Source organism: Pseudophryne corroboree, chromosome 3 (assembly GCF_028390025.1).
Source record: "Pseudophryne corroboree isolate aPseCor3 chromosome 3, aPseCor3.hap2, whole genome shotgun sequence".
NCBI classification, from domain to species: domain Eukaryota; kingdom Metazoa; phylum Chordata; class Amphibia; order Anura; family Myobatrachidae; genus Pseudophryne; species Pseudophryne corroboree.
Window position 1 is genome coordinate 300112632 of NC_086446.1, and position 12259 is coordinate 300124890.

Sequence of the window (12259 nt, forward strand, 5' to 3'; positions counted from 1 at the left end):
AAATCTGGGTTGGCTACAGGACAACCCGAACCATCACCTGGATTTCCATAGCCTTCTCCACAGTAAGGACCACTCTCTGAGATTTTGTGTCCAGTATCAATCCCAGAAAGGAAAGTCTCTGTGTCGGTTCCAGGTGAGATTTTGGTAAGTTCAGAATCCACCCGTGATCCAGGAGTAGTGTGGTTGAGAGGCAAATACTGTCCATCAACCGCTCCCTGGACGGTGCCTTTGTCAGAAGATCGTCCAGGTATGGAATTATGTTCACTCCCTGTTTGCGGAGTAGAAACATCATCTCTGCCATGACCTTGGTGAACACTCTTCGTGCCGTGGAAAGACCAAATGGCAGTGCTTGGAACTGGAAGTGACAGTCCTGCAGTGCAAACCGTTGATAAGCCTGATGAGGCGGCCAGATCGGAATGTGAAGGTACGCATCCTTGATATCCAGAGAAAATAGGAATTCCCTCTCCTACACATCTGAGATCACCACTCTCAGAGACTCCATCTTGAATATGAACACTCTTAAGTACGGGTTCAACGACTTGAGGTTCAAAATCGGTCTTACTGAACCATCCGGTTTCGGTACTACAAATAGGTTGGAATAATGGGCCTAATTCTGAGTTGATCGCAGCAGCAAATTTGTTAGCAGTTGGGAAAAACCATGTGCACTGCAGGGAGGACAGATATAACAAGTGCAGAGAGAGTTAGATTTGGGTGGGGTGTATTCAAACTGAAATCTAAATTGCAGTGTAAAAATAAAGCAGCCAGTATTTACCCTGCACAGAAACGAATAACCCACTCAAATCTAACTCTCTCTGCAAATGTTATATCTGCCCCCCCCACCCCCACCCCCCCTGCAGTGCATATGGTTTTGCCCAATTGCTAACAAACTTGCTGCTGTGATCAACTCAGAACTACCCCCAATATCCCCTGTTTTGCAGGTGAGGTGGAACTGGAACAATGTCCTGAGTCTGTACCAGTTTTTGAATAGTGTCCTGTAAGGTTATATAGGTTGAGTATCCCTTATCCAAAATGCTTGGGACCAGCAGTATTTTGGATATCTGATTTTTCCGTATTTTGGAATAATTGCATACCATAATGAGATATCATGGCGATGGGACCCAAATCTAAGCACAGAATACATTTATGTTTCATATACACCTTATACACACAGCCTGAAGGTAACTTTATCCAATATTTTTAATAACTTTGTGCATTAAATAAAGTTTGTGTACATACACACAATTCATTTATGTTTCATATACACCTTATTCACACAGCCTGAAGGTCATATAATACAATATTTTTAATAACTTTGTGTATTAAACAAAGTTTGTGTACATTGAGCCATCAGAAAACAAAGGTTTCACTATCTCATTCTCACTCAAAAAATTCGGAATATTTGGATATGGGATACTCAACCTGTACTTGCTTCCTGTGAAACTGGTAAGAATTTAACCAAGGTTGGGATCAGGCGCAAAGTGGGTTGTTGTTCTAATTCTGCTGCTGCTATAAAAACAGGATTAGTCAATCCTGTGCGATAGCCAAAAACAACACACAATGGGGGTCATTCCGAGTTGTTCGCTCGGTAAAAATCTTCGCATCGCAGCGATTTTCCGCTTAATGCGCATGCGCAATGTCCGCACTGCGACTGCGCCAAGTAAATTTGCTATGCACTTAGGAATTTTACTCACGGCATTTTCATCGTTCTGGCGATCGTAATGTGATTGACAGGAAATGGGTGTTACTGGGCGGAAACAGGCCGTTTTATGGGCGTGTGGGAAAAAACGCTACCGTTTCCGGAAAAAACGCAGGAGTGGCCGGAGAAACGGGGGAGTGTCTGGGCGAACGCTGGGTGTGTTTGTGACGTCAAACCAGGAACGACAAGCACTGAAATGATCGCAGATGCCGAGTAAGTCTGGAGCTACTCAGAAACTGCTATGAGGTGTGTAATCGCAATATTGCGAATACTTCGTTCGCAATTTTAAGATGCTAAGATTCACTCCCAGTAGGCGGCGGCTTAGCATGAGCAAATCTGCTAAAATCCGCTTGCGAGCGAACAACTCGGAATGACCCCCAATATTACAGGATAGCAGCGCTTGGTGTGAAAAGCAGTGAAAATATGATGTAAATGAAAATAAAATAAAATTGTGGCTCCAGTGAGAGCTGCTTAAATGGTGGTGTCCGTTCCTTAATTAACATGGACTGCAGATAGGTGTATGGAATAAGTTCATCACCCCTTAATCATTTATTCCATACACCTATCTGCAGTCCATGTTAATTAAGGAACGGACACCACCATTTAAGCAGCTCTCACTGGTGATTCTGGACATTCTTATTCTATATTTTATCTGTAGCTAAATGTATGCATTCAACCTGTTTTTATTAAATAATTGTTTTTTCACCTTTCAATCCATCCATCTTTATGTGCCACAATTTTACTTTATTTTCATTTACATCATATTTTCACTGCTTTTCACTCCAAGCGCTGCTATCCTGTAATATTCTGTGAAACTGGTAAGCCTGATTTGAAGAATCTGTGAAGTGGGAGCTCCTGAAACTCCAGTCTGTATCCCTGAGAAATAAGATCTATGACCCAGGGATCCTGGCATGATGTTGTCCAGATGTGACTGAAAAATTTTAGTCGGGCTTCCACCTGCCGGTCCACCGTTATGCTGAAGGCTTTGAGGAAGCAGAACTAGAGCTCTGCTCCTGTAAACCTGCAGTTGCTGGTTTTCGTGGTTTAACTCTAGCGCCTCTGGTGGCTGTAGAAGAACCTCTGGTTTTGCCCTTGAACTTGGCAGTCCGAAAGGACTGTAGATTAGGTCCTGACTCAAGCCTCCCTGGCTGGGGGAGCTGCAGAAGGAAGATACGTGGACTTACCCACAGTAGCTTTGGAGATCCTTTTGTCTAGTTCATCTCCAAAAAAGGCCTCTCCTGTGAAGGGTAGGCCTTCCACGTCTTTCCTGGAGACCACGTCGGTAGTCCACTGGTATAGCCATAAGCCTCTGCATGTTGACACTGCCATAGCAGTGGTGCGTGCATTAAGCAAGCCTATTTCTTTCATGACTTCCACCATAAAATTTGCAGAGTCCTGTATATGTTCCAGGAGTAAATTAAACTCCTCCTTAGGCAAGGTACCTAACCCCTCAATTAGGTTACCCAACCATTTTACAATGGCCTTAGTAATCCACCCACATGCTATAGTGGGTCTCTGTGCCCCTCCCCCATCAGCTGTATACAAAGATTTGAGTATAGTCTCAATTCTATGATCAGCCATGTCTTTTAGGGAGGCTGCACCAGGGACAGACAATACAATTTTCCGTGACAGCCTGGATACTGATGCATCCCCTATTGGTGGATTTTCCCATTTTTTCTATCCTCAGGAGGAAAGGGAAAAGATGATATCCACTTTTTAGGGATTTGAAATTTCCTATCAAGATTAACCCACGGTTCTTCAAACAGGGTATTTAGTTCCTTTGACACAGGAAAAGTGGCTGAGGATTTATTTTTTACATTAAAATAAGATTTCTCAGTCTCCTCTGTTACCTTATCAGGGATATGCAGAACCTCTCTAATAGCTTCTATGAGAGACTCTATTTCCTGTGACAGAGTAGCCTCCCCCACCTCTGCATCCACCTCCCCTTCCTCCATGTCTGACCCCTCATCATCAGAGTCAGACTACAGGATATGGGCCAAAGGACGTTTTTGCGGACAAATGGCAGGGGACTGAGACGCTGGTTTGGGTACTGAGTCCCTGCTCATAAACTCAGTCATCAATTGTCTTAAGAATTGCGTCTCTCTCATTGCGGGACAATTAAGGGGAACTATTGGAGATCATTCCCCTAATGGAATTCAGCTAAGCTGGTTCTGCCCCGCTACCCTGGGAGGGTGTACTGCATTGAGTACACTGTAGTGAACCTCCTGGAGAAGAGGAACACTGTGCCTTACAAGAAACACACTATTTGTCTGACATACTGTGACAGTGACAGAACACACACACAGGGACAGGTTAAAAATGAGATTTATGGTAAGACTTACCATTGTTTTATCGCTTTCTACGAGGTACACTGGTTTTCCACCCATGAGAAACTACTTCCTGCACCCAGGCGTGCGAAGTGGTCTTTAACCATACCTTGGCGAACTGCAGAAGTCAGCCTCCCAGGGGGAGGCCCGTCCCGTCATGCAGCAGCCTTGTCCGATTTGGAAGCAGGCTGACGAGCGGCCCAAGAATGTTTAGGTTTGGGCAAAGAGGACTTGGAAGTGTGAGCCTGTCTTGGGACGCCTGACCCTTTGCTTTACCTGGAGGTCGAAAGGAACCAAAAGTTGTAATCTTAGCCTTCGGAACCAAAGGATTAGTATTTGGGAGAAACGCAGTCTCGGCCGACGCCAAGTCGGTCTCAATCTTGTTCAGATCATCTCCAAATATTATATCTCCCTTAAAAGGGAGTACCTCCAAGGTCTTCTTAGAGTCCAGGTCCACCGACCAGGACCGTAACCACAGAATCCGGCGAGCCAGGACAGACGTAGTAGATGCCTTGGTCGCCATAATGCCTGCATCAGAGGCCGCCTCCTGAATATAGTGGGAGGCTGTGGTAATATAGAACAGTGTCAGAAAAATTCAGAGGTAGCTCTTCCTCAATTGCTTGAACCCATGCTTCAATGCCTTTTCCAGCCCAAGAGGCTGCCATAGTTGGTCTATGTACAGCACCTGTAAGAGTGTAAATAGATTTCAAGCAACCCTCCACACGCTAATCCATCAGTTCCTTCAAAGAGGTGACGGTGGTGACAGGCAGAGTAGATGACTCCACAAGATGGGCTACATGTGAGTTCACTGGTGGCGGGGTTTCCCACTGGTTACTTAACTCCGCAGAGATAGGATAACGAGCTAGCATCTTTTTAGACAGTTAAAATGTATTTCCTGGAGAAGACCAGAATTCCTGACATATGTCAATTAAATGGTCAGAATGTGGTAAGACTAATTTAGTAACCTTCTGACGTTTGAACTAATTAGGTTTCTTAGACATCTCAGGAGGGTCAATCTCATCATCAATCTGAAGAATCAGCTTGATAGCCTCCATTAGGTCAGGAACATCAACCTGTGTTGTAGAATCTTCATCAGAAGTAGCGGTATCAGCATCTGATGGATTAGTATATTCCCCATCCGAATCGGAAGAATCATCTGAAATATTATTGGATTGTGAGGAAGAAATTGCCCACTTAGATGACCCTTTGGTCCCAGTAGGGCGAGGGTTAGGTTTTTGTTTAACCAGGGACTGATTTAATTGCTGTTACTGGGTTGACATGGTGAATTAACATGGTGGGTAGCCCATGGAGGATTAACTATAGGGACAATATGTGGCTGTAATGGCACAGGAGGTCCCACAGGGACAAGCGTAGTCAGCATATTTGAAAATACAGCCTAAGGTGGATCTGCCACTGGAGCTTCGGGCTGACTAGGGGGTGCAGAACACCCAGTACCTGAACGCTCAGGAGAAATCATTTCCTCAGGTAAATCCGTGGCGCCAGCACTGCATGATGCAGGAGCGTTGGCAGATTTCCCACCCTATGTAGCAGACATTATTGGGAATGTAGCCTTAGGGCGTATCAGTACAATATAGCTAGACAAACACAATACCTGACAAAAAAAACCTAAGATATGTGACCGCAATTGCAGAGCACAAACAAAGGATTTAAGTGGTATGAGGTGACTGAAACATAGTGATGTGCACCAGACATTTTTCGGGTTTTGTGTTTTGGTTTTGGATTCGGTTCCACGGCTGTGTTTTGGATCCGGACGCGTTTTGGCAAAACCTCACCGAAATTTTTTTGTCGGATTCGGGTGTGTTTTGAATTCGGGTGTTTTTTTCAAAAAAAACCTAAAAAACAGCTTAAATCATAGAATTTGGGGTTAATTTTGATCCCATAGTATTATTAACTTCAATAACCATAATTTCCACTCATTTCCAGTCTATTCTGAACACCTCACACCTCACAATATTATTTTTAGTCCTAAAATTTGCACCGAGGTCGCTGGATGGCTAAGCTAAGCGACACAAGTGGCCGACACAAACACCTGGCCCATCTAGTAGTGGCACTGCAGTGTCAGGCATGATGGCACTTCAAAAAAATAGTCCCCAAACAGCACATGATGCAAAGAAAAAAAGAGGTGCACCAAGGTCGCTGTGTGACTAAGCTAAGCGACACAAGTGGCCGACACAAACACCTGGCCCATCTAGGAGTGGCACTGCAGTGTCAGGCAGGATGGCACTTCAAAAAAATTGTCCCCAAACAGCACATGATGCAAAGAAAAAAAGAGGCGCACCAAGGTTGCTGTGTGACTAAGCTAAGCGACACAAGTGGCCGACACAAAGACCTGGCCCATCTAGGAGTGGCACTGCAGTATCAGGCAGGATGGCACTTCAAAAAAATTGTCCCCAAACAGCACATGATGCAAAGAAAAATGAAAGAAAAAAGATGTGCAAGATGGAATTGTCCTTGGGCCCTCCCACCCACCCTTATGTTGTATAAACAGGACATGCACACTTTAACGAACCCATCATTTCAGCGACAGGGTCTGCCACACGACTGTGACTGAAATGACTGGTTGGTTTGGGCCCCCACCAAAAAAAGAAGCAATCAATCTCTCCTTGCACAAACTGGCTCTACAGAGGCAAGATGTCCACCTCATGATCATCCTCCGATTCCTCACCCCTTTCACTGTGTACATCCCCACCCTCACAGATTATTATTTTGTCCCCACTGGAATCCACCATCTCAGGTCCCTGTGTACTTTGTGGAGGCAGTTGCTGCTGGTGAATGTCTCCACGGAGTTATTGATTATAATTCATTTTGATGAACATCATCTTCTCCACATTTTCTGGAAGTAACCTCGTACGCCGATTGCTGACAAGGTGAGCGGCTGCACTAAACACTCTTTCGGAGTACACACTGGAGGGAGGGCAACTTAGGTAGAATAAAGCCAGTTTGTGCAAGGGCCTCCAAATTGCCTCTTTTTCCTGCCAGTATACGTACGGACTGTCTGACGTGCCTACTTGGATGCGGTCACTCATATAATCCTCCACCATTCTTTCAATGGTGAGAGAATCATATGAAGTGACAGTAGACGACATGTCAGTAATCGTTGGCAGGTCCTTCAGTCCGGACCAGATGTCAGCACTCGCTCCAGACTGCCCTGCATCACCGCCAGCGGGTGGGCTCGGAATTCTTAGCCTTTTCCTCGCACCCCCAGTTGCGGGAGAATGTGAAGGAGGAGATGTTGACGGGTCACGTTCCGCTTGACTTGACAATTTTCTCACCAGCAGGTCTTTGAACCTCTGCAGACTTGTGTCTGCCGGAAAGAGAGATACAACGTAGGTTTTAAATCTAGGATCGAGTACGGTGGCCAAAATGTAGTGCTCTGATTTCAACAGATTGACCACCCGTGAATCCTGGTTAAGCGAATTAAGGGCTCCATCCACAAGTCCCACATGCCTAGCGGAATTGCTCTGTTTTAGCTCCTCCTTCAATGTCTCCAGCTTCTTCTGCAAAAGCCTGATGAGGGGAATGACCTGACTCAGGCTGGCAGTGTCTGAACTGATTTCACGTGTGGCAAGTTCAAAGGGTTGCAGAACCTTGCACAACGTTGAAATCATTCTCCACTGCGCTTGAGTCAGGTGCATTCCCCCTCCTTTGCCTATATCGTGGCCAGATGTATAGGCTTGAATGGCCTTTTGCTGCTCCACCATCCTCTGAAGCATATAGAGGGTTGAATTCCACCTCGTTACCACCTCTTGCTTCAGATGATGGCAGGGCAGGTTCAGGATTGTTTGGTGGTGCTCCAGTCTTCTGTACGCGGTGGCTGAATGCCAAAAGTGGCCCGCAATTCTTCGGGGCACCGACAGCATCTCTTGCACGCCCCTGTCGTTTTTTAAATAATTCTGCACCACCAAATTCAATGTATGTGCAAAACATGGGACGTGCTGGAATTTGCCCAGATTTAATGCACGCACAATATTGCTGGCGTTGTCCAATGTCACAAATCCCCAGGAGAGTCCAATTGGGGTAAGCCATTCTGCGATGATCTTCCTCAGTTTCCGTAAGAGGTTGTCAGCTGTGTGCCTCTTCTGGAGAGCGGTGATACAAAGCGTAGCCTGCCTAGGAACGAGTTGGCGTTTGCGAGATGCTGCTACTGGTGCCGCCGCTGCTGTTCTTGCTGCGGGAGGCAATACATCTACCCAGTGGGCTGTCACAGTCATATAGTCCTGAGTCTGCCCTGCTCCACTTGTCCACATGTCCGTGGTTAAGTGGACATTGGGTACAACTGCATTTTTTAGGACACTGGTGACTCTTTTTCTGAGGTCTGTGTACATTTTCGGTATCGCCTGCCTAGAGAAATGGAACCTAGATGGTATTTGGTACCGGGGACACAGTACCTCAATCAAGTCTCTAGTTGCCTCTGAATTAACGGTGGATACCGGAACCACGTTTCTCACCACCCAGGCTGCCAAGGCCTGAGTTATCTGCTTTGCAGCAGGATGACTGCTGTGATATTTCATCTTCCTCGCAAAGGACTGTTGGACAGTCAATTGCTTACTGGAAGTAGTACAAGTGGTCTTCCGACTTCCCCTCTGGGATGACGATCGACTCCCAGCAGCTACAACAGCAGCGCCAGCAGCAGTAGGCGTTACACTCAAGGATGCATCGGAGGAATCCCAGGCAGGAGAGGACTCGCCACACTTGCCAGTGACATGGCCTGCAGGACTATTGGCTTTCCTGGGTAAGGAGGAAATTGACACTGAGGGAGTTGGTGGTGTGGTTTGCAGGAGCTTGGTTACAAGAGGAAGGGATTTAGTGGTCAGTGGACTGCTTCCGCTGTCACCCAAAGTTTTTGAACGTGTCACTGACTTATGATGAATGTGCTGCAGGTGACGTATAAGGGAGGATGTTCCGAGGTGGTTAATGTCCTTACCCCTACTTATTACAGCTTGACAAAGGCAACACACGGCTTGACACCTGTTGTCCGCATTTGTGTTGAAATAATTCCACACCGAAGAGCTGATTTTTTTTGTATTTTGACCAGGCATGTCAATAGCCATATTCGTCCCACGGACAACAGGTGACTCCCCGGGTGTCTGACTTAAACAAACCACCTCACCATCAGAATCCTCCTTGTCAATTTCCTCCCCAGCGCCAGCAACACCCATATCCTCATCCTGGTGTACTTCAACAGTGACATCTTCAATTTGACTATCAGGAACTGGACTGCGGGTGCTCCTTCCAGCACTTGCAGGGGGCGTGCAAATGGTGGAAGGCGCAAGCTCTTCCCGTCCAGTGTTGGGAAGGGCAGGCATCGCAACCGACACAATTGGACTCTCCTTGGGTATTTGTGATTTAGAAGAACGCACAGTTCTTTGCTGTGCTTTTGCCAGCTTAAGTCTTTTCATTTTTCTAGCGAGAGGATGAGTGCTTCCATCCTCATGTGAAGCTGAACCACTAGCCATGAACCTAGGCCAGGGCATCAGCCGTTCCTTGCCACTCCGTGTCGTAAATGGCATATTGTCAAGTTTACGCTTCTCCTCAGACGCTTTTCATTTTGATTTTTGGGTCATTTTACTGAACTTTTGTTTTTTGGATTTTACATGCTCTCTACTATGACATTGGGCATCGGCCTTGGCAGACGACGTTGATGGCATTTCATCGTCTCGGCCATGACTAGTGGCAGCAGCTTCAGCATGAGGTGGGAGTGGATCTTGATCTTTCCCTATTTTAACCTCCACATTTTTGTTCTCCATATTTTAAAGTGTGGAATTATATGCCAGTATCAATAGCAATGGCCTACTACTATATGTACTGCGCACAACTAAAATGCACCACAGGTATAGAATGTAGATGGATAGTATACTTAATGATGACACAGAGGTAGGTACAGCAGTGGCCTTCCGTACCGTACTGCTATATTTAGTATACTGGTGGTCATTGTGTCAGCAAACTGCAAAACTAAAATGCACCACAGGTATAGAATGTAGATGGATAGTATACCTAATGACGACACAGAGGTAGGTACAGCAGTGGCCTTCCGTACCGTACTGCTATATATAGTATACTGGTGGTCACTGTGTCAGCAAACTGCAAAACTAAAATGCACCACAGGTATAGAATGTAGATGGATAGCATACTTAATGACGACACAGAGGTAGGTACAGCAGTGGCCTTCCATACCGTACTGCTATATATAGTATACTGGTGGTCACTGTGTCAGCAAACTGCAAAACTAAAATGCACCACAGGTATAGAATGTAGATGGATAGTATACTTAATGACGACACAGAGGTAGGTACAGCAGTGGCCTTCCGTACCGTACTGCTATATATAGTATACTGGTGGTCACTGTGTCAGCAAAACTCTGCACTGTACTCCTCCTATATAATATTATACTGGTGGTCCCGACTCCCCAGTCCCCACAATAAAGCAGCACACTGAGCACAGATATGGAGTGTTTTTCAGGCAGACAACGTATAATGGTGGTCACTGTCAGCAAAACTCTGCACTGTACTCCTCCTATATAATATTAATTATACTGGTGGTCCCCAGTCCCCACATTAAAATAAAGCAGCACACTGAGCACAGATATGGAGTGTTTTTCAGGCAGACAACGTATACTGGTGGTCACTGTCAGCAAAACTCTGCACTGTACTCCTGCTATATAATACAGCTGCTCCCCAGTCCCCACAATTAAGCAGTGTGAGCACAGATATATATGCAGCACACTGAGCACAGATAAGGAGCGTTATTTTCAGGCAGAGAATGGATAACTGGTGGTCACTGATCAGCAAAACTCTGCACTGTACTCCTCCTATATTATACAGCTGCTCCCCAGTCCTCCCCACAATGAATTAAGCAATAATGCACAATCAAATTCAACAATAACGGAGAGGACGCCAGCCACGTCCTCTCCCTAACATTTGCAATGCACGAGTGAAAATGGCGGCGATGCGCGGCTGCTTATATAGAATCCGAATCTCGCGAGAATCCGACAGCGGGATGATGACGTTCGGGCGCGCTCGGGTTACCCGAGCCATACGGGAGAATCCGAGTATGGCTCGGACCCGTGTAAAAATGGTGAAGTTCGGGGGGGTTCGGTTTCCAAGAAACCGAACCCGCTCATCACTACTGAAACACACAGTGAAAAATACAAAACAGTATATCAGCGGTGGCCAACCCTCAGCTCTCGAGCCACATGCAGCTCTTTCATCCATCACATGCAGCTCAATCGGCTCCTGGCCACCGCTGCCCCCAGCCACAGACACACGCACGCCTCTCCGGTGGTGGTGTCTCTCTTCAATATGGCGCTGGCCCGTGAGCCAATCAGAGCTGGCGGACCGGCAGCTAAGGCTCCTGATTGGCTGCCGGACAGCTAGCTTTGATTGGCTCACGGATCTGCGCCTAATTAAAGAGAGACACTGCCAACGGAGAGTGAGCAGCAGCGCGGTGAGCGGGGCGCGGGGTGGCTGGTGAGCACTGTGGGGACATGTGTATCTGGGACTGGGGGCATAGCAGGCACTGGGAGCATAGCAGGCACTGTGGGGACATGTGTATCTGCACTGGTGGCATAGCAGGCACTGGGGGCATATCTGGCACTATGGGGGCATAGCAGGCACTGTGGTGGCATAGCAGGCACTGTGGGGACATTTGTATCTGCACTGGGGGCATATCTGGCACTGGGAACATAGCAGGCACTGTGGGGACATGTGTATCTGGCACTGGGGGCATAGCAGGCACTGTGGGGACATGTGTATCTGCACTGGGGGCATAGCAGGCACTGGGGACATATCTGCCACTGGGGGCATAGCAGGCACTGTGGGGACATGTGTATCTGGCACTAGAGGCATATCTGGCACTGGGGGCATAGCAGGCACTGTGGGGACATGTGTATCTGGCACTGGGGGCATAGCAGGCACTGGGGCATAGCAGGCACTGGAGGCATATCTGGAACTGGGGGCATAGCAGGCACTGTGGGGACATGTGTATCTGGCACTGGGGGCATATCTGGCACTGGGCGGATAGCAGGCACTGTGGGCATATCTGGAACTTGGGGAATAGCAGGCACTGGGAACATGTGTATCTGGCACTGGGGGCATAGCAGGCACTGGGGGCATATCTGGCACTTGGGGAATAGCAGGCACTGGGGACATATGTATCTGGCATTGGGGGCATAGCAGACACTGAGGGGACATATGTATCTGGCACTGGGGGCATAGCT